Source organism: Myodes glareolus, chromosome 16 (assembly GCF_982192425.1).
Source record: "Myodes glareolus chromosome 16, mMyoGla1.1, whole genome shotgun sequence".
Taxonomy (NCBI): domain Eukaryota; kingdom Metazoa; phylum Chordata; class Mammalia; order Rodentia; family Cricetidae; genus Myodes; species Myodes glareolus.
Window position 1 is genome coordinate 293701 of NC_142041.1, and position 21128 is coordinate 314828.

General features: G+C 39.5%; 1 protein-coding gene across 9 annotated transcripts in view; it reads left to right on the forward strand.

Moving 5' to 3' along the window:
- The first annotated feature begins 11669 nt into the window (after positions 1 to 11669).
- Positions 11670 to 21128, forward strand: part of Wwp1 (WW domain containing E3 ubiquitin protein ligase 1) — a 113867-nt gene continuing 104408 nt past the window's right edge. For 6 of the 9 annotated variants that reach the window (XR_014997228.2, XM_085676975.2, XM_085676976.2 and 3 more), the window contains exon 1: positions 11704 to 11815. The gene's annotated coding sequence lies outside the window, so the exon portion shown is untranslated. Of the gene's footprint in view, positions 11816 to 21128 lie in introns of all 9 variants that reach the window. The other 3 variants (XM_085676978.2, XM_087897045.1, XM_048420110.3) reach the window with 3 other exon arrangements.

Sequence of the window (21128 nt, forward strand, 5' to 3'; positions counted from 1 at the left end):
TTGGGTATTTACTGAGAACATAACAAGAGCCAGACATTGTTCAAGGTACTAAAAACACAGCAATGGGGAGGGAAGGAGAAGCAGATCAGTCTCTGTTCTAGAATTTGGGTTTCCCTGATGGACAAACAGTCAACAAGCAAATAAATACAGTTTTCAAATGATGATGCATGCAATGAAGAAATTAAACCAGAACAGTAGGATTAAAGACTGACTCTCATATTCAGAAAGAAAATCCTCTCCAAGGTTCCCAAGCAGCCCCAGTTATCCTGAAGCTCTAGGAACCTTAAGGGATTTGTGGGCCAAAGTCTGAAACTGCAGTCATACTATGCGACATCTCTGAAGTTCTCTGACTAGTTCTGTTACGTTTTCTGGCCACAAAACGTTTGTTATAGCCATAAACACTAATGTTGTCTAGTAGCTTGGAGCTGTTCCAGTAGCTTGAGCCTCTCTCAGCAGTCAAGCCTTGACTGACAAAACCACTCCCTTCAAGCATGCCCTGATTTATGGTCTGCTTGTTTATTTTCCCTGATCACTTTAATGCCATTGATATCAGATTGCACTTAACCTTGAATCTCACCTCCCTCTGAAACGTTCTGCTTGCTTTCTGAGACAAGTCAAGTCTGCTTGATTTGATCCAGGACCTTACCCTTTTTAATTGCTGTGCCTTGGATGGAACAAGCTGGCAATGTGAGTCACAAAAATGTGATTCTAGCAGAACTTGATTTCCCTTCCCTATGTCAACACCAGGAATTTCGCCAGCATGTCTATTCTCACAAATACTCTACTGTTTATGTTCTTTGTTTCTTCCTTCTCTAGTGTTGAGAATCAAATCTATGGTTTCACACAAATTCAACCACTGAGTTATACTCTAGCCCCATGGTATCTTTTAAATCTATAGTAGATTAGAAAGGTTTGCTAACTGAAGGTAAGAAATTATATTTTCAACATTGGTTGTAAATGATCTTAAATGAGATAACTAAATTCTGTGCCTGTTTGTTTGCAAGAAAACTTCACCAGTTGTTTCAAAAAGTGTCAGGTGTCTAGGAGGTCCACTTTTGGACATAGGTAGGGCAAATACTGGCAGCTGTGGGGACACCTACTGGGCCAAGACATATGAGATCAGGTTTGTGGTCACACTGGCAAAGAATCTGAATGGCTGTGTCAGTAATTTTCACCACTACGACAACATACCTAAGAAAGGGAACTTAACAGAGACAAACTTTGTTTTCCTGACAATATTAAAGGTTTCAATCCATTGTTTCTGGGCCTGTGGTGAAACAGTACATCATGGACAAACTGCTTACCTCGTACTGGGCCAGGAAACCAGCAGACATGAGAAAGTGTCAGGGACAAGTTACATCTTTGCAAGGCATTGACCTACTTTTCAACTAGGCACACTTCATTCTTCACTACTGCTCCATAATATCATATTCTGACACCTTCGAGGGGCTAGTCCACTGACTAGGGTAGAGCCCTCATAATTCCATCTCTAATTAAGAATTGGATCTACTTTCTGGATCCAATCTTTTGGATATAAGATATAAAAATCTTTTAAAAGAATCAAAATAGTAACATTTTAATTTAAAATACTTTTATTTATTATTTATAATTTCATACATATATACGATTATCTTGATCATATCCACATCCAACTATTCTCTTCTACTGTTCTAGGACATTTGTCCTAAAACATGCCCCTCTCACTTCATGTCCTCCTCTTCTCTTTTTCTTTTTTTAACAGAGTTTAAGTAGAAACTGCCTGAAGGCATTTTGGCTCCCTACCAGTGAGGAATGGAGCCTTGAAAACCTCTTCTCTATTCATGCCAGATTTATCAACTGGCTTGACCTTGTGCAGATAATTGCAGGTTCACTAATAGAACTACTAGATGTCCAGAAAATAGTAAAATTTTAATATTTTTTACTTTTAATAAAGTATTTTCCTAATTCTCTGAGAGATTTATATAAGTGCACAATGTATTTTGACCTTAATTGTCCTCTCCAACTTCCCAAGTATATATTCTCTGTCTTCTTTTACAAATTATAAAAAAATCTTATTCACTGAGTATAATTAATACTGCCTATATATTCATGGGTGTTGGACCATCCACTGGGGAATGGACAACCAACCAGTGCCTTAGTGCCTTACCCCCAAATAAAAGTGACTTCCCAATCAACCCCTAGAAGCTCCTCATCTAAGGGTGGAGTCTCTGGAACCTCTCCATAATCCATGTTGAAATTTCATCTGGTTTGCTCTTCAGAGGCTTTATGCTCTTGTGACTCCATGAGTGCAGAAGCCATGTCCTACCCAGAAGTTTGCATCTCACAGCGCTCTGTGCACTCCCTCATCCTTACATTCCTTCCACCCAATCTTCATAATGTTCCCTGAACATTGAGGGATGATGACTAAACCTTTAACACATGCGCCTTTGTGAAGGAAAACATATGAAGACACTTTATGTCAATGTATGTTTCAAATCATTTGCTTGAAAAAAATCTCTAAAATGTACTTTAATAGGGAAGGTGAAAAAAGAATTTACTTAAAGGATAAGAAAGAATCTTACTTTATCCAACCACAAATAGTACTATAGTGCCTCATAAATTTGAAAAATCCCCAGAAAATTGACTTTCTCTCAGTTTTTCCTCTTCAGATAATACTATTTCCCTTTTCTGCATCTCTCTGTAGGTTAATTTCTTTATGGAGCTGGGCTTCTTCTCCAGGTCCTTGCTTTCTACTCTTGGATGACTTCCATGTAACATGAGAATTTAGAGCTGCTATGATGCCATTTTACACAAGCTTGACCAGATACTGCCACTTCCATACCCTCAACTCATCAGTGAATAAAACTCCAGGTCTCTTAGTTAAAATTCTTATGAAAGATAATCTGATTGTTCCAATGAACCTTGAGTTTATATTCCCTTGTTTCTATACGGCAAGCCTTTGAGCTTGGCGAGTGTATGATCCTGTGGTGTAAATGGTAGCCATGGGTATGTTAAGAGGGGAGGTTTTCTTATATAGTGAGCAGGGTTAAAATTGAGGCAATGGTTACCATACAGTGAAATTACAAAGACTTGGTGAAGCTATGGAATTCAGTGACCATTCACAGTTACCAAAGAGGTCACTTTTTGGGAGAGTGGGACAACAGCTTCATCTTGTGCAGGTCTTGGTAGGTAGCTGCCTAAAATGCAAGTTCTTTTGTATAAATGTGTGAATTGTCATACCAGTAGCAGAATATAGTTCAAAATTTGTTCATTTTCCAAAGGGAAAGTGTAGTTGTGTTTTTTTTAACTCTTTATTCTTTACTCTTTAGGGTACCCACCACCCATATCCAAATAAATACACAGAAACTTATTCTTTCTTCTGAGTGCCAGGCCTTAGCTTGGATTGTTTTTAAGCAAGCTTTTCTTAAGTTAAATTATTCGATTACCTCTTGCCTCCATGTTTATATCTTTCTCTATTCTATATGTCTCTCTTTATTTCTTACTTCAAGGCTTATTGTGTAGCTGGGTGGCAGGTCCCCAATATCATCCTCTCCTCTTCCTTGCCTCCTTCCTCGATCTTCTCTTCCCAGATTTATCCTCCTATTTACTTTCTCTGCCTTCCATCCTCACCTAATATTCCTTCTGTCTAGTTATTGACTGTTCAGCTCTTTATTAGACTAATCAGATGTTTTAGACACGCAGAGCAACATAACTTCATAGAGTTAAACAAATGCAACATAAAAGAATTCAACACTTTTTGCATCATTAAACAAATATTCCACAGCATAAGCAAATGTAACACATCTTAAAATAAAATTTCACAAGAGGAAATCTGACTGCATATATGCAAAAGACAAACATTTTAAAAAATATTAGTACACTGGGATTAGCACAGCAAAATAGTAAACAATAGTGAACAATGCCATGAATCAAAGTGAGTTTTAAAAAGTTAGAGTGGGAGCCAGTTGCCTAGACTGGAGCAGGCCAGAGACAGCAAACAACATGGGACCAGGAGCAGAACCAGACCAGAGACATTTATGGAAACAGAACTGAACCAGTGACCTAAGCAATCACTGGTCATTAATATCCCTTAATATAAATGGAATCAACTCACCTATAAAAAGATACAGGTAACAGATTGGATAAGAAAACAAAATCCATCCTTCTGCTGCATACAAGAAACACACCTCAACCTCAAAGACAGACATCACCTTAGAGTAAAGGGTTGAAAAAAAATTTCCACTCACATGGACCTAAGAAACAAACTGGTGTAGCTCCCCTAATAGCTAACAAAATAGATTTCAAACTAAAATCAATTAAAAGAGACAAAGAAGGACATTTCATATTAGTCACAGGAAAAATCCATCAAAAGGAAATCTCAATACTGAACTATGCCCTGAATACAAGGGTACCCTCATATGTAAAAAAAACACTTCTAAAGCTCAAATCATACATTAAACCCCCCACACTAAGAGTGGGAGACTTCAACTCTCCACTCTCATCACTAGACAGGTCTGTTAGACTGAAAATTAACAGAGAAATATGGAAACTAACAGATGCTTTGACTCAAATGGACTTAATAGATATTTATAGAACATTCTATCCAAGCATAAAAGAATATACCTTCTTCTCAGCACCCCATGGAACCTTCTCAAAAATTGACATCATACTCGGTAACAAAACAAAACTCAACACATACAAAAAAAATTGGAATAACCCCCATGTATCTTATTAGACCACCATGGCTTAAAATTAGAATTCAACAGCAACACTAATTCCAGAAAGCCCACAAACACATGGAAATTAAACAATGCTCACCTGAATTATCAATGGGTCAAGGAAGAAAAATAGAGGGAGAAATTAAAGACTTTCTAAAATTCAATGAAAATGACCACACAACATACCCAAATTTATGGGACACAATAAAAGCAGTGTTTAGAGGAAACTTCATGGCACTAAATGCCTACATAAAGAAGCTGGAAAAAATCCCACACTAGTGAATTAACAGAACATTTGAAAACTTTAGAACAAAAAGAAGGAAACTCACACAAGAGAACTAGATGGCAAGAAATAATCAAATTGAGAGCTGAAATCAACAAAATAGAAACAAAGGAAACAATACAAAGAATCAATGAGACAAAGAGTTGGTTCTTCAAGAAAATCAACAAAACAGACAAACCTTTATCCAAACTAACCAAAAGGCCGAGAGAGAATATCAAAATTAACAAAATCAGAATTAAAAAGGTGGACATAACAACAGACACAGAGGAAATCGAGAGACTAATTAGGTCATATCTCGAAAAACTGTACTCCACAAAATTGGAAAGCTTAGAGGAAATGGACAACTTTCTGGATAAGTACTACTTACCAAAATTAAATCAAGACCAGATAAGCAAATTAAATAGACCCATAACTGCTAAAGAAATAGAAGCAGTCATCAAAAGTCTCTCAAACAAACAAACAAACAAACAAAACCAAAAACCCAGGGCCAGATGGCTTCAGCTCAGAATTCTACAAGATTTTCAAAGAAGAACTAAAACCAATACTCCTCAAATTGTTCCACACAATAGAAACAGAAGGAACATTGCCAAACTCCTTTTATGAGGCTACAATTACCCTGATACCCAAACCACAGAAAGGCATTACTAAGAAAGAGAATTACAGACCAATCTTACTCATGAAACTTGATGCAAAAATACTCAATAAAATACTGGCAAATCAAATCCAAGAACACATCAGAAAAATCATCCACAATGATGATCAAGTAGGCTTCATCCCAGAGATGCGGGGATGGTTCAACACGTGAAAAATTTGTCAACGTAATTCACCATATAACCAAACTGAAAAATAAAAACCGCAGGATCATCTCATTAGATTCTGAAAAAGCCACTGACAAAATACAACACCTCTTGATGATAAAGGACTTGGAGAGAGCAGGGATACAATAAACATACCTAAACATAACAAACGAAATACACAGCAAGTCAATAGCCAACATCAAACTAAATGGAGAGAAACTCACAGTGATGCCACTGAAATCAGGAACAAGACAAGGTTGTTCACTCTCTCCATATCTATTCAATATAGTTCTTGAGGTCCTAGCTAAAGCAATATGACAACAAAAGGAGATCAAGAGGCTACAAATCAGAAAAGAAGTCAAACTCTCATTACTTGCTGATAATATGATAGTTTACATAAGCGACCCCAAAAATTCTACCAAGGAACTTCTACAACTCATAAGCATTTTCATTAATGTAGCAGAATACAAGATTAACTAAATAAAAAAATCAGTAGCCCTCTTTTACACAGATGATAAATGGGCTGATAAAGAAATCAGAGAAACATCACCCTTCACAATATGTATGTATGTATGTATGTATGTATGTATGTATGTATGTATGTATTTGAGACAGGATCTCACTGTCTCATGGTGTAGCTATGGCTGCCCTAAAATCCACTATGTCAACCAAGGTGCCGTTAAAGTCCCAGAGATCCACCTGCCTCTACCGCCCAAGTGCTGGGATTAAAGTTGTGTGACGCTATGCCTGCCTGTTATCAATGCTTAAGTCTAATACCCTTGATACCATTGTGTCGTACCTGACAATAAGTAGGACAGAGTTACTCAGAGGTAGGCAGTTTGGCTTCATGCTAATTTCTCTGTCCTAAGGAAGCAGCAGGTTGTTTTGAGTGGCACTGCCAAGTAGAGAGTTCAGGCTTTCACTGGCTGTAGAGCACAAGAACACTAAGAAAGGGTAGCAATGAAAGGAGCACTCAAGTGAATAGGATGTGAAGCAAAGTTGTCCTTACTAGCACACAGGAAAGATGAAACTTAAGGTACAGGGAATATAGACAGTTATCATTGCTCTGGGCAATTTGGTTGGTGACTGAGTAGGGATAGAAGCTGTCTTGTTCATTATAGGATATTTAGTACTACCCTCTAGATGGCAATCAAAACTACCTCCCAAAAAACAAAAATAAACAAACAAACAAACCAAAAAAACTGACCACACACAAATACACATACACAACTTCCAGGAATCACTAAATTCTGCAAAGTAAAACTGTCCCAGGTTGAGAACCACTGAATTAGTGGACTTGTTCTCTATTGCTGGATATTACGTTATATCCCAAGATTTAGTAACTTAGAACTACAACGAAACCATTCTATTGAATTCATGGTACTGAGCGTCAGACATGTGAATGACTTAACTGAGTGGTTTAGTTTCATATCTCTGTGAGGCTGTGGTCAAGATGATAGCCTCTGAAGTATTAAAGGCCAAGATGATATCCTCTTTGTCACTCAAGTGGTAATTAGCAGGGGTCCTCAGGTCCTTCCTAGTCTTAGACAAGATAGTTTCTTACATGTGGGTCCCTTCTCAGGCTGCCTAGTACATTCTTGCCACTTGCTAATGATCTGAAGGGGCAGGGGCCTGCCTTTTGTACCAGGCTTTTCTTTTAGGCCACTAACCTGCTCCCATATCATGACATGGGGATTTAATAGTTTTGAATGCTTGGCCTAGTTTAGGCTCATTTTTAACAAGCTTTTAACTTAAGTTAACCAGTTTCTCTTTATCTGCTTTTTACTTTTTCCTTCTTTTTGTTTGTCTTACTCTATGTCTATCAGCTGGTGGTTGCCTGGCTTCTTTCTCCGAGTTCTTTCCTCCTGCTTCTCTCTCATTCCTTTGGAGCCTAGATTTCTCCTCTTACACAGTCTTTTTCCCTGCCAGTCCTACTTATCCCTTTTCTGCCTAGCTATTGGTCATTCAGCTTTTTATTAGATCAACCAAGTGCCTTAGGCAGGCAACATGAAACAAATGCAACACATCTTTACACAATTAAACAAATGCAGCACAAACAAAAGTAACACATAGTTAAAGTATTATTTTCCAGCATAAACAGATGCAGCACATCTTTGACTAGTTAAAAAAATTCCACAAAACCTTTTTATGACCCAATGTCAGAAATGACAGTTTAGCTTTGTCACCTTTGTTAGAACTAAGTTACTAACTGTGGGCCACACTGGAAAAGAATTAGACTCTAGTTTGTGAGGAAAGAAGTGTCCACAAATCTGTGAACACATTTAAAAAAATATTTACAAAATAGTGTAAATATTTAAAAGATCACTACTGTTGGAGAAAAGTCCTTTAGGAAATAGAATGGAGAGGACCGTGAACTACTTAGAGACAATATTTATTTAGTTCATCATTCTAAAAGAAATGCTAGATGATTGTCTAATGAAACAACGAATTGTTAGGCAAGTAGAAAACAGGCAATTATATGCTGTTAGGATGAAATGGATGTACAGAGTCAAAAAGAAAACAAAAATAAAAAAGACAAATGTTTTGCCTAAATCAATTTCTATATTACATAAATTGCTAGTGAGTAGATCTGTAAGAAAGTGGATAATGATGGATAAGTATATGTTTGCTCACATGGAACGAACTGTGCTCACTTGGGCACAGTAATCTCATACAGTGTTGTGGAAAATTGATAATATTACAGCAACAGTAGTTTGTTGATTAGTCTATGTGTTAGATGGCTGTAAGTATTGTAATGTAAGGACCTGACTTTGCAAACTCCATTTTAAAGAAGGGCTTCATCTTATGCCATAGAATGAATGAGCTGGTGGGTGGATAATCTCAGCTACAGAAATGTGCTGCCATAGCAGAAATTTGAACAGATACCCAAAAAAAATGGCCAATTAAGAAGATAGGGAGCAGGGTCATAAAATTTAACAAGGTCCAGAGGTTCCTAGGAGTCATCCTGTCCTTGCAGATACCTTGTCAGTTATTAATGACTCTTTGTTAGGTTTTCGCCCCCCAAAACTGACCAATGGTTTTAGAAACTACTTTATCCTATGCCCTTCTTACCCATTCCCAAGACGACAGGATATGAACTTCCCTGATTACAGCATTTCCCGTTTAAAAGTTCTACCCTCCCAGTGTTCTCTGCCACACTTTCTGCACCCACAAAGCTGGGGTGCTGAAAAGGTGTTGATCCAAACTTGAGTTTGAATATAAAAAACCTCCATGTAATTTGCATCGGAAATCCAGGTCCAGAAACTTGGGCATAACAGTACTTGTATCAAGTTATTTACTTTTTGCTACATCACATAGTTATCATTATAGCAATTTTCTAGCTTAGGTACAATCAGATCAAGGAACTCATAGTTTGTAGCGGCAGCCAGGCTGACTCATGTATTTAGGCAGCACGAGCACAATGGTCTGGCTTACAATACTTTCAGAGCCTGGAAAACCAGTTTAAATCCCATGAACACTGAAGGGAAATGTAAACATCAAATATAGTACTTTAAAGAATGTTATCAACACATTTTCCATGGACCAATGCAACCAGAAGATACAGTTTACAGTGGTTTTTGTTTGTTTGTTTGTTGAGATGGAAAAAGAGTCCTCACAGGTAGTTAGTTTCTAAGGTCCTGAAAATGAGAATTTATCTGCAGTGGCAGAGCTGTGTTTTGATCTCAGCAATGTGTTGCCCAAGCCTTCATTCTCCCTGCAAGGCAACTTGCCAATGTGTTTCTAAAGGGCAAAACTTATTCACACTGTGTGAACGCTTTGGAGGAGTGAATTGAGACAGTAAACAAGGCCATGGGAAATGATTGATAAAAAGTTACTTACAACAATATTCATTGGAAACTAAGGAAATAGTCAATAAAAATATTGATATTAGGTGTCAACTTAGGGATAGGAGAACCGTAGGAACTTCCTATAGGGCCACAGGAATAGGGGGTAGTCTGAGTCACTGCAGGAGTGAGACAGTGAGGCTGACAGGCAGAAGAAGGAATTTGTGCAAGCTCTGGAGGAAGGCAGCACCCATGAAGGGTGTTGTGAAGCAGTTACTACTTTTATTTAAAGAGATTTTATAGCTAAAAGGTCCAGAGCATGTTAAGGCAGCATTGTTTAAACACAGAGCCACGTCAGCACATCCAGTGATCTCCTAACACTAGAAATAGTATATGAGCATGAAGGTGTGTTCACAAGCACAGTGTCACAAAAGCTGAGGAGCCAAAGAATTCAGCCAGCAGAGTGATGTAGCTGATGTTCACTGGAAACTTGACACTATTTAGACTCATCTGGGAGATGGGCCCCTGACAGTGCCTGTGATTCTCTTGGGAGAATCACAAGACCAATCTTAAGCATAGGCACGAGGGCGGGGGGTATATTCCATGGACAGGGATCCTGGTCTACAGACAAAGAAGAAGTATGATGAGTCTCTCTCTCCCCTCCCTCCCTCCCTCCCTCCCTCCCTCCCTCCCTCCCTCCCTCCCTCTCTCTCTCTCTCTCTCTCTCTCTCTCTCTGCTTGCTGGCTTCTGATTTATTGTGGCCAGCTGCTTCAACCTCCCGCTGCCAGATATGAGCCAGAACAAACTCATTTTCTTGTAAGTTGTTTTTACCACAGTAAAAAGAACAGAATGAAGTCAAATTGTCGTGTACATTTATTGAATGATTTTTGTGCATCATGTGCACACACCCCTAACTTATATGTGAAGTTGGGGGCAGTGACTAATGTACCAGAGTGGAAGAGAATGCACATTTGTTCATTAAAGAGGTATTTACTGAGTCCTACAAATATTCATGGACTCTTGGTGCTTTTCTTGATATACGATTCTTTCAAAAGTTACCACAACAACAACAAAAGAGGTAATAAAAGTGGCTTAAAGTCAACAAAAAATTTGGAACAGAAGTCTTAAAAGGTGATTAAGCTGAGAAGTTGTTATCTATAGGGCAGTGAAGTTAAAGGCATGCTAAGGTGTCACAGGTAACAGTGGAGAGGTCTTCTTTGAAGAGAAGCCAGGATTTCTGAACCTTTGAAATCAAAGAGCTAGTAGGCTCTGGTAATTTGTGGGGTCTAGTGAGGTGTTTGGCCAACAAATGTACGATGCTGGAAAAACTTTGTTCTTTCATCATGTATTTGACTTGTATTTTTTCTCTCATCTTGTATATGACTTGTATTTGTAATGTGACCTTTCTTGCAAGAGAGTTTTCCTAACCAGTTGACTCATTGTGTAATGGAGTCAAGAGAACTACCTTTCAGGATTACGGTGCAGGGATACAGATAAGTACGTGCATTTACTCAACAAGCAGTAGCTTTGTTATTGGGCCAGTGTGGTGCCTATGGGAAGTAAACAATTTGATTACCAACACAAATGCAAGTCTTTTCCGTGTGCCCATTTGCTAATGGACCCTAAATCAAAAGTTAAAACAGGTCAAGGAGTATTCACTCACAGCCTACTTTTGCTGTGGAGTGCTGGAGTAAGTAAATAAGTGACCACAGAATCACTCCTGAGGCTCTGCATGACTCTCTGCAGCTGACTCAACAGACCAGGTAGCACTAAACTTCCAGCTTCCAAAGCCACCCACCCGCTTCCTGGCGACTGCCCCGCCCCCTTTCCGGCCCTGGACCCGCCTCTTCCCTCCTATTGGTTGGCTTGCATCTCCGCTCGACCGTCACGAAAACCCGGACAAGCGGAATGATCCTCAGGAGCGCTCGATGGGAGCTCGCTGCGCATGCTCGAGGGCAGCTGGATTCCGGGTCCGGACTAGAGGCTCGGAGCGGCCCCGGCGGGGAGGCGCGCCTGTGCGCGGCACGGGCGTCGCGAACACGCCGCGCGTCCACGAGAAAGGGAGGTGTGGGCCCGGGTGGGGTGGGGGGGAGGGCCGGGTGTCGGCGCGCTTGGCGTGCGGGATCCGGGTGGCTGCGGGCGGCCTGGGCTGCCCGGCCGACGCCTGCTGCGAGATGGCGATCTTGGGCGCGGAGGGCTGAGGAGGCGCCGCCGCGGTGGCCGCGGGCCCCGGGAGCCGAAGCTTCGCGCGGGTGAGCACCGTGGGACGCGGGAGGGAGCCTGGAGGGCGGCCGGGCCGGAGCTGGCTGGGGTGGGGTCGCGGGTCTTGCCCCGGACTGGCCCTGGCACCGGCCTGTGCGGGTGACACCGGAGCCCGGCGAAGTGTCTCGGTGACTGCAGTGCACAGCCTCCTGGCCGGCGGCTCGCTAGCGTTCCTGCTTCCCTGCCTCAGAACTGCTGCCCTGACTTTCACCCGGATCTCACCGGCGCAAGCCGGGACGCCAGCCTCAGAACGCCCTTTTCTGACATGTTTTTAGTATTCAGGCTTTTTCACTGACTCTGCACCTCCTCCCACTAACACCCCCAATCTCTACCTTTGGTGACCTGGTAGGTTCAAGTGACCTTGCAAATTTTTCTATTCCACGTCTTGTGATTTGGGCCCTTTTCTTTAAATCTTCTTTTAAAATTTAAGTGTTGTTAGAATTTGGTACTTTCCCCATCTCATTTACAGTCTTTATATGATCAGTTTTGTGTGCCTAGACTGTGTGTTCCTTTCCTTTACTCATAGGTTTGGAGTTGAAGTTCCTCTCCTTTAAGCGATCGTAAGAAACCTTTATTACCACAAAGAAGGTGTATCTGTTATACTTTTGAAATATTTTACTCTTCCACTATAAAATAATCCACAGATGTCTGGTATTTTTTAATCAGATTTTTATCTTTTTGTGTGCAGTAAGATTGAATTTCTACTCTTAAAATGCTGCAAAAAAATGACGCTCAGAATTATTTTTCCACTCCCGTTTGGTGTTTTTCTTGTTTTTTTCTCATGAAATACCCGTTTTACAGTTGTCCGTAGGTTTCTGCAAGAGTTTATGCTTGTGTATAAATCCACTCGACATGTTTCACCAAGTCTGTAACTGTTAGTAAAACTCATCTTTTAAAAAAGATATTCTTTCATTTATCTGACTTGCTTTAGCTATGAAGTAATATACTTAAACTGACTGAAAATTACCATTTTTAATAAATAGTTAACATTTTAAATTCAAAGTACAGTGACCAAGTGTTATATGTTGAAAATGAGATGTGTGAAGAATGTGACTTAGCTCTTTGAGACATAGATGATTAACATTTTCAAATAGTTCTTCATCTAACATGTAGAGCTGCCTTTAAGACACTGTGTTTTTGGAACCCAGGCCATGACTGGTCAGCTCTCTTGCCTTCAAAGAGATGTAATCTCTCAGTTGCCTGAAATTTCTTTTACATCCTTGCAGTTATTAAGCATCAACTGTATGACAGGGTGAGGTTATTTTGGGGTATATGTAGATGGGATGATTAGCAACTTCTGTCTTTACCTAAGGAGGAAGGTACGTATGTTAGATTATACACAGATGCACCTTTTATGTATGTGTGAGTAAATAGTAGGGTCTCACTATGTAGCCCAGTTTGACTTTGAACTTGCCATCTTCTTGCCTCAGACCTAAATTCACAGGCCTATACATGCCACCATGCCCAGAATATCTTTGTGTGTGTTTCATAAATATAAAAATTCTCTCAAATTTAGAGAGGGTAGTTCTCAGATGAGTTAAGGGCTTTTTGTTTTGAAGATGAAGGACTGAGTTTTCTTAAGCAGGGAAAGGTAATTCAAGAAGAAGGATCTAAGAGGATTTGGATGGAGTCTAAAGGACTTATACTTAGGATATAAGGTAAGAAAGCATGAAATAAAAACGAGGGCCAATGATAAAATTATTATTATTATTATTATTATTATTATTATTATTACTATTATTGTTATTGCTTTCTTTAGCTTTTTGTTTTGTTTTGTTTGTGGCAAGGTTTTGCTACGTAGCTGTGACTGGTCTGGAACTTGCTGTGTAACAAGTCTGGCCTCGAACTCCTAGAGATCCACCTCCCTCTGCCTTCAGAGCCCTGGAATTAAAGGGGTGTGCCACCACACTCAGCATAGGAGTATAGTTAATGTCAGACTAATGACTAGGTTACTAGGCAGTGAAGGATCCACCAATGATTTTTGAGTTTGGAGTGAAACAATTTTAAACCTTTGTTTCGAAGAATTAATCTAGTAGCATTGTGTAGTATGAGTTGAGATAGAAAGACCCTGAAGATTTCCATCATCATAGGGAGCAAAGCTCTGAATAGGTGGAAAGGACAAAGAAAGTAGGGTAAAATTTGGTGATTAGGTAAATGAAGAAAGTTAGAACAATTGGAAGATGACTTGTTGGGTAAAGGTACTTTCTGCCAAGTCTGATGTTCTAATTTTGATAATAGAACCCACTTGGTAGTAAGGTAATCTATTCCCAAAAGTTGTTCTCCGACCTTCGTACTTGCACAGTGCCACAAGCACAGCATCTTCTTTCACCCACAAAACAATTTTTTGAGTCAGAGTCTCACTATGTAGCTGTCCTGGAACTCACTAGGTTGGACCAGGCTGGCCCTGAACTCAGAGGGATCTGTTTGCCTCTGTCTCCTGAGTGCTGGGATTAAAGGTGTACAGAACTATACCCAACTAAAGTAATTGTTTTTAAAAACAATTAAAATAAAAGTTTTGATTCAGGTTTGTAGAGAGACTAGTGATAGGTAGCATAGAAGTGTTACCCTTAGTATGTGTGCGTAAGGTTCATAGTATTTTGGGGATTAAGAAATTTGTTGGCCATATGCACGTGTGCTTTGTGAATGTGATTTTAGGGTAATCCATGGATTACAAGAAGCTCCTACATGGGCTGTCTGTTGTGCTGGGGGCAGTTTTCAAGTACTGGAAAGTTAGTGACCCTGACTGCAGAAGAATATTGTGCAAGAACCTGGGGACAAATAAAGCACTGTATTGTGGCTCACGTTTTCTATCTACAATATTGCTTTTTATTTGTTAGATTATGGAACAAACTTGCCCAAGAGTTTAGTTATCTGTCACAAGTCTCCTTGCAAGTGGTAAAGTAGAATCTGGAGTTTGTTGGCAGTGGTGGTTTTTCCTTCCTCCCCTCCCTCCCTCCCTCCCTCCCTCCCTCCCTCCCTCCCTCCCTCCCTCTCTCCCTCCCTCCCTCCCTCCCTCCCTTCCTTTGTATGATTTAATGTTGACTGGATATAGTTACCATCTTTCAAGTGAGTCCAGAAGATTCCTCCCAGTTAAGGTGTTGTGATTCTTGGGACTTAGGTTTTCACTGGAATGTCTGTTCTCATCTTTCCTTCTGTGTACTTGAGAACTAGTGAGACTGAGGAATGATACGGGCGAGTGGAGAACAGATAGCACTATCGGTTCAGACACTTTAATTATTACTGTCTATGCGGCTCTCAATTAGGAATCAGGGAAGACATGGTCGAGACACCACCAGGGGAAGAAGAAACGAAGATCATCTTAGTCTTTTCTTTTCCTGTTTGCCTTGCTTAGTAATATGCTTGTCCTTCATTCAGGAGGACAGAAGTGAAATAGGAATTCATTTTCAGTGAATTTTATGAAGAGCATTAAGTAGCTATTGTCACTGCAGTAGTTACAGCATAGTTTGATTAGTTAAGAGTTGGCTTCTCTGCACCCATGTGCAATTGTTTCTCTGGTGGGAGGAATTGTTCCCTGTTATGAGTTGGTTTCTTTTCTAACTATAGAAATCTTGAATTCATAATCATTAGACAGGGTCTCACTGTGCAACCCTGGCTGGTCTGGAATTCCCCGTGTGGACTTTGACTCACAGAAATCTGTTTCTGCCTCTCAAGTGGTGGCACCAAGGGCTTGTGTTAGCACACCTTGCAAAATCGTTTTACTTCATTGTATGATGTATTGATAATGAACAGTGGAAAACTCAATAAATTGCTTGTTCTAAGTGGTGTCCAAGGAACTAGTCCCTAACACAGGTGGAAGAATGTCTGGCCAAAACACAAATAGATTTTCCTTTATTTGGTGGTATGGAGATGAATATCTCATGGCACAATATGATAATTTTCATTCTTTTTATGATAGTCTTTACACTTTTCATCTGATTCTTGCAACATGTGATAATTAGGTGGGTAGAAAGAAACCATCATGTTCTAATCTACATGGTTCACTGCATCTTTAAAGATTAAGTGTCCTGTATGGCCCCTTAGCACCCCAGATTAGAATTAGAACTACAACCTACATTTCTGTTCTTAATTCAATATTTTTCTCCCCCAGATTTCTGATTTTTTTGCCTACGGTGAAACTTAAAAGTTGTAGTGTAAATGAGGACTGTTGAAATACCTGTTGAAAGTATTTGTAGTCTTCTTGTGTTGACATGGTAACCTCGTTCGATGTGGCTACTGGTTGGTAATTTGGAAATTTATAAATATTTTATCACCGAATAGCTAACCTTTAGTCAAAGATAAAGCAGACATGCAAAAATGGATATCCTCTCTAGAAGAAACATTAGTAAAATGTTTACATTAATTTACTTTGGAAAATTTGCTGATTTTTTTCATTTCTGTATTTGAAGATGAAGTTTGATTATCTTATAGAAAAGCATAGCCTTAGACAAGTTTTATTTATTTATTTGTGTGTGTATCACATAAGTCAGAATCTTATTTCAAAGTGTTATTGTGATGTTTTATAATTTTTACCATTATATACTCAACCTTATATATTACCCCTCTCCATGTATAAAATATTATACACTTTGAATTCATACTTAAACATTTTGGTGTTGTAGATTGTTCTTAAAGCAGTATGTCAGATGATTTCTAAGTTACAGTGAAGAATGGCATGTGTTGCTTTGGCTTTGGCATTTCCTAAGTGTACTATTTATTCATAACACGTACTGTATGCTACTGTACCTCAGATGTGCTAACCGCTAGGGTACAGTTTTGAGACAATGCACTAGAAGCCTATTCTCTAGAACTTAGAGCTCATTAGAGTCTTTGGCATCAAGAAAAGCATAAACTTTATCTGCTGTTGTTGGTAAAGTAAAATTAATGACACCCCTTCTTTTCCTGTGGTATTTGGGCAAGTCATACAGAAACACAAGGAACTCAATACCGTTGTTTCACCTTTCTATTGCTCTGTAGCAAATAACTCTAAAACCAAAACAACTGTCTTATTGCTTATAGGTTGTCCCTTTTGGGTGTTTTCTGGCTTTGTTTATCATCACTACAGTGGCTACATTCAACTGGCATTTCAGCTGGGGCTGTACACACTCACCTTTTGTAGTCCTTTACCTCCATGTGGTCTTCACAAAAGGGTTGTGAGCTTTACCCTGAAGTTTAGGGCTCTGAAGAGTACAAAAGCTGAAGGAACCTGGCCTTAAGGTGTGTTTCTGGGGCTGGCACAAAATCAGTTCTGCCTCATGCTGGTGAAATCACAGGTTTGGCCTATATTGGGGCAGGGAGCTACTACTACTACACATGCCCTTGGATCTATTTGGGGAGACCTTGTAATAGATTATGGTAGAGTTTACATAAGAACAGCATCAGTTATATTATGTAAAGACACATCTTCTAGAAGACTTTGGAAATTGAAACTTAGGCTGCTTACTGATTTCTTTAATCAAAACTTTGAGCTGGACCCGCCAAAGGGCAAGGTGAGTCTAAAGTGCAAATGACTGAATGTTTGCCTTACTGCACAATTAGAAGCAGTTGGTTTTGTCCTTGGTTAGAAAAATGAAAGAGCTGTGTGCTAGTTAATATTGTCAACTTGTCTGAATTTAGAATCACACCTTGGGCGTGTCTGACCTTGTTTAACTGTAGAGGGAAGGCTTTGAGTGCCTGCAGCACCACTCCAGGGGCTGGAGTTGTGGACTTACTAACCAGGAGAAAGCTGCGCACCAGGTCTCTGCTTCCTGAATCTGGCTGCAATGTGACCTGCTGGTGCATGTTCCTAACATCACAATTTCCCTGCTGTGAAAGACTGCCCCAACAGATCCTTCTTTCCCTACTTTGCTTTTGTTGGTTTTTTTGTACCCCAAATGAGAAAAGTAACTAATAGTCTAGAATGTGGCTTTCTTGGAGAATGCTTGACTGGCCTGGTGTATCACAGAAGTGGGATGCTCTGCAGTTACATCTGGCAAGCTAGGGTAGCAGGGAGACTGACCGCTTCTATTTGAAGACAATGGGGTTTAAGAAAGTGCAGGCCCCATGACTCCAGATTGATTCAGAGAAATGATTTACCCAGTGTCATGTGTTGGTCAGACAGTACCCTATGTAGAGAGTGACTTGTGGTAAGTAGAGACCCATCCCTTCACCCCTTGTGATTAAATGTGAGACCCAAGGGAGTGGAGTTACTTGATCATGCTTGAACAACATGTACCTCACAGATCTATTTTTTTGTTTGAAATATCTTGGAAAAGGTTGGTAGGAACCTTCCTATTGGAGGGAAGATGCTGTATGATCCCAGGGTTTACTGGAGTCTGTTGAAGGAGGGAAGCCAGGAAGGAGTCAGTGTTCCTTTCTTCCTGGTCCAGGTGGTCAAGTACTGACTGGGCTTCTCTGCTCTCTCGACCCTATAGGTACTTTGTCTTTGTTTCCTAGTATCTTTCTGCATTGTTCAAATTAGCTACTAAGTAATGTCACAATTAATTGAAGTGAAGGAAGTGAATGTTTAGTTTCTATTACTTTGTATCTTAGATTAGTAAGGTTATGCATTTAATTAAAACGACTATACTCAAAACTTGCCCTTGCAGCCTATAGCAAATAATCTTGCATATTTTAGTGATTGAGTGTGCTGAGAAACATGATTTAAGAAAGGCTGGGCAGCAGGCTGGATGGGTGGAATTATATTAAGGTGCTTCTTGGCATTCTTCCTGCCCCTTAATTACTTGGATAGTTAAAAAATGTCCCAGCATTAACAGAATTGTTAGGTATTGTAGTTTTGTTTAACTAAAGAAAACATGTTCTTTGGATAACTGTTTAGTACACTTATAATTACTAAGCTGGGTGGAAGCAATCAGTTGAGTCCTTACTTGAAGTAGAATACCTTGGCTTAAATTCATCCTAACTTGCCAATATATACTACTATTTGTATGCTCTAAGTTAGAGTGGACAGAATAGTTAAGTAAACTTTTTCTCTGTAAGATCTTCTATACTGTAGATGTAGACAAATTAAACAAGGCATGGTTGTTTACTTAGAGGTCAGGGCAGAAGGACTTCCAGTTTGTGTCCCCATCTGTGTGCTTGTGTGCACGTGTACACACACAGACACACACAGACACACACACACATCTAATGCCATATCTGAAAGACCCACACAAACAGCAATACGACGACAAAGGGGACAAAGTAGATTGCTTCCATTGTGCAGCCTTTAAGCACAGAGACTCTCTTGACCTAGGAATTAGGAGCCATAGCTATGCAGAGCTAACTTTTGTCTGTGCTGTTTACTTGTGGTGTTGCCTCAATTCCTTTATTTGCAAAATGGAAAGGATGTCTTCATTTTAGGTTTTAATTGAGAAGGTGTTTATAAAGTGGAAATCATAGTAGCTTCAATATTGTAAGTCCATAAATCTTTATTACTTTTAATTATTAAGTTGACAGTTTAAACGAGAGGTAGTTTACTGTGGGCCACTCATTTTGTTAAGGACAGTGAGAGGTTAATTTTGGTATCTACAAAACTGTATATCAAATCTTCCTCTCAGTTGAACAAATAAATTATAAAAAAAATTAAGGATTATTCTGGGAAAGATCCTGACTCAACAGAATAGTAGTACATCAGTTGGCAGTGATTAGGCTGTACAACCCGGGGATCAAAAATTGTTAACATTATCAGTAGGTTAAATGTGGTGTGGACCAATTGGTCAAAATTTAGACTGTGCGTAGCAGTCATGGGGTGTGGGGTGGGGGTATTTGCTATCATGGGTTATTACTGTCTTTCAGGACCTGGGTTATATGGTCTGAGAAGGTTTTTCAGGGCTCTTCACCTTAGTAAACATCTAAGATGTTGTTATGCGTGTTCATTTGATTAACTGTTGGCAGAAACTGATTCTGTAATTTGGGACCCTAATGTGACTGTTTTTTAAGTTCCTTACTACCAATGTGAAGAGTAAATATAAAGAGAACTTAACATCTTAATCTTCCAGATGTTTTAAAAGGTTTAAGATAATTGTCAAAGATGTGATACAAACTATAGAAAGCTAGCACACAGGGCTAGCAGCCCTGAGCAGGCAGGTGAAATGGCCCTGACTTCCCTGTTCAAAACATTACCCATTCTTTCAAAAAAAATTCTTTTGAATGAAGACCTTTCTTCTTCTTCTAAATTCAGTCTTGAAATATCTTAAATTAGATAATATAATAATTTGTTAGGTAGTCTTATTACATATTACTTAACTCAGACAAGGCAACTCAGAAATAGATCTATTGATTGAAGTGTGTCAGATTTGGAATTTGGGTTTTTGGATAGAAAGTAGGTTAACTATGGGCGTGGTAGGACTTTTGGGAAAAAGCCATTTAGTAGATAAGGACATTTACTTGGGGAAAAAGTTATGGAAAAGGATTTAAATTTAAAGTCAGTGAAAGTGGATAAAACAAACAACTTCAAATTCTTTTTACATGCTGTTAGTGGCTATATGCTTCTCTGTCACTTAAATGTTCCTCAGTTCTGTGACCAACAGGACCTCTAAATTCAATCATATTTAAATTTTGTTTTTTTGTTTGTTTGTTTTTGGAGTCAGGGTCTCACTCCGTAGCTCTGCCTGTCACAGAACTCATTATATAGGCTAGAATGGCCTTGAACTCACAGAGAGAGACCTGCCTGCTTCTGCCTTCCAAGTGCTGAAAATAAAGGTGTGTGCCACCATGCCTGGCAGACTTTTTTATTTTTAACCTTTTATGTGAATGGGTGTTTTCCTGCATGTATGTGTGTATTTCGTGTGTGCCTGGTGCCCACAGAAGCCAGAAGAAAATGTCAGGTGCCCTGGAACTGCAGTAACAGATGACTGAGCTACCGTGCGGTGTTATGAATCTGGATCCTTTCTTTGTAAGAGCAGTCAGTCAGTGCTCTTGCTGCTGAGCTATTTGTCTCTCCAGCCCTGAGTCAGATCTTTTATTGTAACAGCAGATCTTTAAATTGGGGCAGTTCCTGGAGAAACCAAAAGTATGGTTGAAATAAACAGAGGTTACTGCAAGTATATGTGGTATAAAAACATGCCAAACCCTTGGTTCCTTAGAAATGGGAATGCGTTAGTTGGCATTTTTGTTGGACAAGTCCATTGATTTTGTGCTTATTTTCAACAAGGAAAAGGCAACAATAGATTTTCTTTTAGTCCTGTGACCCGTGGAATATAATGTTAGTATATTATGGGGAAGGTCTGAGATAGTTCCTGCGTTTCAGCAAATGCTGAAGTGGGAATAAGCAAGGAGCCAGATTTTACTGCTAGAATGAGTGCAGACAAGCAAGCAAGAGAGGAA